The sequence below is a fragment of the Mixophyes fleayi genome, chromosome 2 (assembly GCF_038048845.1).
Source record: "Mixophyes fleayi isolate aMixFle1 chromosome 2, aMixFle1.hap1, whole genome shotgun sequence".
NCBI lineage: Eukaryota > Metazoa > Chordata > Amphibia > Anura > Limnodynastidae > Mixophyes > Mixophyes fleayi.
This window is the reverse complement of record NC_134403.1, coordinates 316,876,499-316,882,865: the sequence shown is the minus strand read 5'-3', so window position 1 is coordinate 316,882,865 and position 6,367 is coordinate 316,876,499.

The window sequence follows — 6,367 nt, the reverse complement described above, 5'->3', positions numbered from 1 at the left end:
CAACTTGCTAACAAGTTGCGATTTAAAAAGGAGCAGGGAACTTCAGCGTTCGGACTGTATTCAATTCGAAGCATACCTCAAGATACGTTTCAATTTGAATCTGTTTAAGTGCACAGACTGCAGTATCGGAATGCATACAAAAAATATTCTATTATAACAACTATACTAAACAACTATTAACAGTTTAATCATATATATATATATATATATATATATATATAAATATGAAATCTCTAAGAATTTTTTTTATACATGCATTGCATACACTTATTCTCTGCTAGCTTGTGGCAAGCATACATGTAGTTTTTAAAAACTTCCTGAAAATTATAAAAAGCAAAAGTATACCCGGCTAAATTGCAATATTTGTCATGATGGCCCAGGAGCCTCAGCAGCAGCGGGGCATACCTGGCCAAAGTAGACGCCCCAAGATTGGATGTGAGTCAATCGTGATGCTTACACCCAATCTCTAAACTATCTTTTGGCCATGAGCACCCTGCTTATGCCAAGGACACTCCATTTACTCCTTAATAAAGGAGACAGCAACACTACTCCTGACCACAGTCACAAGCAGAAGTTGGTATAGGGTCATTGGAATCAATAGTATCCATCCTCATACCTGCGCATTCTTTTACTGGCATTAAAAAATGCTGATACTAGGATAATGGGTAAGTTTTTGTCTATAAATGCAAAGGGTTTGAACTCCCCTAATAAACAGAGAATAGCCCTTAAAAGTTTTGCGACCCAAACAGGAGATATCGTAGCCATCCAGCACACCCACTTCTCATTACATTCTTCACCTCAATTCAATAACGTTAAATATTCAACCTACAGCCATTTTAATAGGGGCAAATTGTCCATTTAAATTGGAGAAAAAGGTTACTGATAAAAATGGACGATATTTGATCCTGGTTGGGAAGATTGGTCGCCAGTCTATTATTAGTTTCTCTATATGCCCGTAATTCTCGTCAATTACCTCATCTTAGGAAATTATGCCAGGCCATCCATAATGTTAAACAAGAAATGCTTTTGTGCATGGTTGATTTCAATGTAGCCCCCTATTACAAACTCGACCGCACCTCTAGTCCCTCCAGACAGTCTATGGCTTCTTTTACTTCTCTCTCTACCGCCTTCTCACAACTACTAGCAAAGGATGATTTATATGATGTGTGGAGAGCTTATCACCCAGGTGAGAAGGATTATACATACTTTTCCAATGTACACAACTCATATTCTTGAATTGACCTTGCTCTGTCAAATGGTCTCTGCAGCGTAGTACAAATGTTGAGATTTTAAGCATAACTTGGTCTGATCATGCCCCTCTGATGTGGCAGTTGGAGCTCATTGCTAGAGACTGCCCTCCTAGGCCCTGAAGATTGGCAGACTATGTAATGGCGGATGCTGATGGAGTTAGGGTCATGAGGGATGGCTTTAATTCTTACTTAGATACTAACAAACCTAAGGATACCTCGGATTATACCCACTGGTGTGCCCTTAAGGCTGTCCTGAGTGAGGCAGCAATTCAGGCTGCGGCCACAATCAGGAAAATGCAGTCCGAGGTACAGGCCTTATATAAATCGCAATTAGCGTTGTTAGAACCAGAGCACAAACGTACTTCTTCAGACCCTAAGACCAAAGCAGAGTTAACTATTGCGCAGAAAAATGAATGAAGTCTCTCTTTTACAGTGTCAGGCGCCGTCTCCACACTGTCTCTAGATGCAGGAGACGTCCGCCTGTCTGCCTAGCAATGGGACGACTTCTCCTTCCTTGTCACACACTGCATGTGCATGCACAGAAGCCACTGCATCTCGTTGCTAGGCAACAGAACACATTCTTTCTCTCCTCTCGGAGGTCTGATGTGTCTGAGCGCTGAAATCAGCCTGGCTCACCTTCCTCTACACTTCCTTGGTATTCCTGCCTTCTCCAGTACATTGGTTTAACTCGGCTTCTCCATTTCACTACTCTCCTGGATCTTGTTTTGGTACCATATTGCTCCATTGGTTTTGATTCCTGGCCTTACCTGACTATTCTCTGGATAAGCCCTGTGTACATAATGCCTGGCTGGTTCCGACCTGGATTTGTTTTGACTACGTCTGTCTACTCCTATCACTGTGCTGGTGACTAGCTCAGAGAACCGCGACCTGCGCATCCTCTGCAGCGAAGCCCAAACTCCTTTACAGGGGTCCCTGGTGAATATTTGGGGTGCGTTAGACTCCCTGTTCAGTTGCGTAAATACCAGCTAGGGGCCATTTCTGCTTGTTACATGACATACAGATTAACAATTTCATAGCTAGGCTCAATCAGCGGTAATAGAGCGAACATGTCAAAATCTGCATCCTGCAGCTCCTGTCTGCCAGGAACTATGTTGGACCTTTGTATATATTTGTATCCTGTCTGTAGTACCACTGTTCACCAAAGGAGCCACTGTGGTACTTAGACTGCTCTTACCTGCCTCGTTATTGCTGGAAGCTTAAACACCTGCCTCTGGCCTATATAAGTCTGTCTGTCCCAAGCAACCTTTGCCAGATCATCTGTTGCAATTACCTGTGTTGCTGCGCCTGGTCCCTGGCTCCTGTTTGCTGCCTGTTCTCTGAGTTTCCAGAACATCTATCCGCAAATCATCTCAGCCACTGTGTCTACTCCATTATCTTGTGGTAATGCTCTGCAGATTACTGCTACCTGTTCTCTGAATCTCCAGCACATCTATCCGCAGATCATCACAGCCACTGTGTCTACTCTACTATCCTGTGGTAACGCTCTGCAGATTATTGCTACCTGTTCTCTGAATCTTCAGTGCCTTGCTCTGCGGACCGTTGCACCTTTTGTGCCATCTCCACTACTTGTGGTAAAGTCCTGCGGACCACCGCATTCTGCATCTGTTATCCACTGTGTTCTTTAGCTATTTCTGCCATACCCTACCGTACTGCAACCTGAAACCTGTGTGTTAAAAAACCCCCACTTCATTTCATTATGCTCTCTCTGTGGTTCTTATTGGGAATCCTGACAGAGCAAAGTGAGTAGCCTGTAAACTTTGCGGAAAGCTTGCTATCAACAGGGTCAAAGGCCTGCGCAATGTGCAGGGTTTATATATATCCAACCCTCTCAGTATAGTGGACCAGTGTGTTTCCTATTACGAGAGTCTATATAACCTGAAAGCAGATACTTCTCTGACCCAGCTCTCCCCTGAGACTATTAATGGGTTCCTTGCTTCACTTTCACTCCCATCCATGTCTCCTGATGAGGCTTTGGCCTTGTGCTCGGACTGGATGGAGGAGGAGGTCAGCGGTGCCATAAAATCCATGAAATGTGGCAAGGCCCCTGGTCCTGATGGCTTCACACATGACTTCTACTCCTTTTCCAGCCAGACCTGACTCCCGTCCTCACTACATTATTTAATTCGACTACACGTGACACGGTTGTGCCCGCTGAAGCACAAATAATTACCATCCCTAAACCAAGCAAAGATCCATCCCACTGCCATAATTGCTGTCCCATTGAGCTCCTTGATCTCAAAACTTTTGCTAGGCTAATTGCTAATCGCTTAAATCCCAATCTGCCACAATTAATTTAGATCATAGTGTTTTGTGCCTGGCAGACAGGCACCCGATAATACAAGGAGTGTTATAAACATTGAAACTAATTCTGTACCCTTGCTGTTACTATCACTAGATGCTGAAAAGGCATTTGATCAGGTCAATTGGGAATATACTGTATGTCTGTGGTTCTAACCAAATTTGGGTTTGGAGGATTTTTTTCTACAGGCTCCACTTTGTACACTACTCCTTCGGCTAGGGTCTTCAGCAATGGGTTCCTATCCTCTTTCTTTAGTATCACAAACGGCACCAGACAAGGCAGTCCCCTCTCCCCACTGATTTTTGCACTAGAATAACCAATGCTGTCAGAGGGGCCGGCGTGGGTGCGTATTCCCCTTGACACCCAATTAGTAATTTAGTGCAACTACCAACCGTTGCTGAAACAGTTTGATGCGCTTACTAAATCCTGGGCAAATTATAAGGTCTCTTGGCTGGGAAGGGTAGCTGCCCTGAAAATGATGGTGCTACCGAAGATCCTGCCTTTATTCTGCTCTATCCCCTACCTTGTCCCCAAGTCTCTCCTCAGTATGTTTTATACTATTGCATTTCGGTTTATCTGGCATAATCAGCATCCTAGACTTTCCAGAGAGTGCATGTTTCGTAACTAAATTACGAGGTGGTTTGGCCATGCCAAAGTTGGTAGCTTATCAACATGCTGCACTACTCAATCAGCTTAGAGATTAGCAGGACCCTTCCACACTAAAACTCTGGGTTACTATTGAATACCTCAACTCCTCTCCATTCCCATTGCCAGACCTTGTGTGGCTGAATAAGCCCATTAGACCAGTTCATGTAACTACTTTACTTAGTGTTAAAGATTCTCTTATTGTTTGAGATAAGATGATGCTTTTGTCCTCAGATTCTCATCTCCCCCCTTCAATCCATCTATCATAGCCGTTTCCTAACTGATCCCAGACTTCAGCCTTAACTCTTGGCATAGATAGGGAGTTGGACGAATACAGGATCTTCTGACTCCTTCCCTACAAACAAAGTGTGATATCCCGGCTCGAGATTTTTATAAGTATCTCCAGATCAGACATTGGTGCAGTCTTACCCATCGCAACCCCCATCATTAAAGCCTGCCCCCCCGTGTACGATTGTTGTTCTCCTCTTCCCGCGTGGGCGACATCTCAACATGGTACCAGACCCTTCTCTTCCCTGTTGAAACTCGCGACCTGCCAGTTCAGGCTACTTGGGAATCAGATTTGGAGATCACTACCTCAGTAGAAGATTGTGAGAAGATTTTCCAAAACATGTATAAAATGTCTAAGTGCATCAACCATTCCGAGATGATGATTAAGATTGGACACCGACTGTATTTTACACCGGAAATGATCCACAGAATCTGGCCCTTAGTATCTCAATATTGTTGGAGAGAGTGTGGGAAGATTGGCAAGCTCATGCATGTTTTTTGGTAGTGTTCAAGAATCAGACCACTGTGGGATGCTGTTTTCCACTTGATATCTCAGGTCACTAAAACCAGTGTCAGAATTACTCCAGGCACCCCCGCAAGGAGGTATGGACTTTGCTGCAAGGGACGCGCAGGTCGCGGCCCTCAGTATCAGTCAGCTGGCGAGGTAACAATTGAGGCAGCGGTGACAGCCAACCAGGATGCAGGATGGAATAGTAGTCAACAAGCCGGGTCACAACCAGAGGAACGGATATAGCCAAATCAGAAGCAGGAGAATGGTCAGGAAGCAGAGTCAATACCAAATATCAGTCTAAGCCAGAATCAGGAACCGAAGGAGAAGTCAGGAACAAGCCGGGTCAGAATCCAAGTAACAGCAACACAGGAACAAACACTGGAGCAAGGCTGAAGACCAAATACTCTGGCACTAGACATGTGTCAGAAACTGCTTTATATAGCCTAAGGTGCCTCCTGATAGGGTTAGGGAGATTTTGGCGGTAACACATGCTGGCTGCAGACAGGTGAGCAGAGATGGCTTCCCGCTGCTAGGCAACGGGACGTGGTTGCTTGGAAGGTGCAGGCGTCCGTCTCCTGCACCAAGTGTCAGTGCGGAGACGGCTCCTGACAACCAGTGTTCAGACTTGTCCAGCTATGGCACTCTTACACCTTTATCTGCCCCATCTGTAAAGCGCTGCGGAATATGTTGGCGCTATATAAATAAATGATGATGGTCTTCAGCGCCACAAATCACTGGGCATATCCTCATCACCACTAGGGTGGCGATAGCCCATCATTGGAAGTCTTCATTACCCCAACCTATTTCTAAAATCATTACCCAAGCTAAACAAAGTTATGTGATGGAAACCATTGGGTTTAAATATTCCGCTGCTGTGTCCTACCGGCTGATTAAATGGTTCCTGTGTTACGAATACTACATGGAGCATGTCACGGTTGGCTTATGGAAAATAGATCCCTAGGCTCTGCTGAACATGGCTTGGCCCACCCACAGGCGCGGAGTCTAACAGGCAGCTGGTTTTCAACAGGAACTCCCGCAAGAAGGTATGGTCTTTGCAGCACCAAACCTGCAGGTCGCGGTCCTATGAGTGGGTGAACAGCAGAACGGTGTGGAGGAGCCAGGCGAAGCGGGTAGAGACTAGAACCCATAGGTATATGGTATGGGAACAGGAACACTAGAGATAAGACTGATGGGCAGCAACAAACGAGGCACTAGGAGAACGGGTGTCCTGTGGTATAACAGGGAAAGAGCAGAAGCTGTCACAATGGTGTATCCAGGAGGGATTGGTAGAGATACTGGAACAGCGGGAGTACAGCAATGGAGTTATGCTGAGCACACATGGGAAAGCAGAGG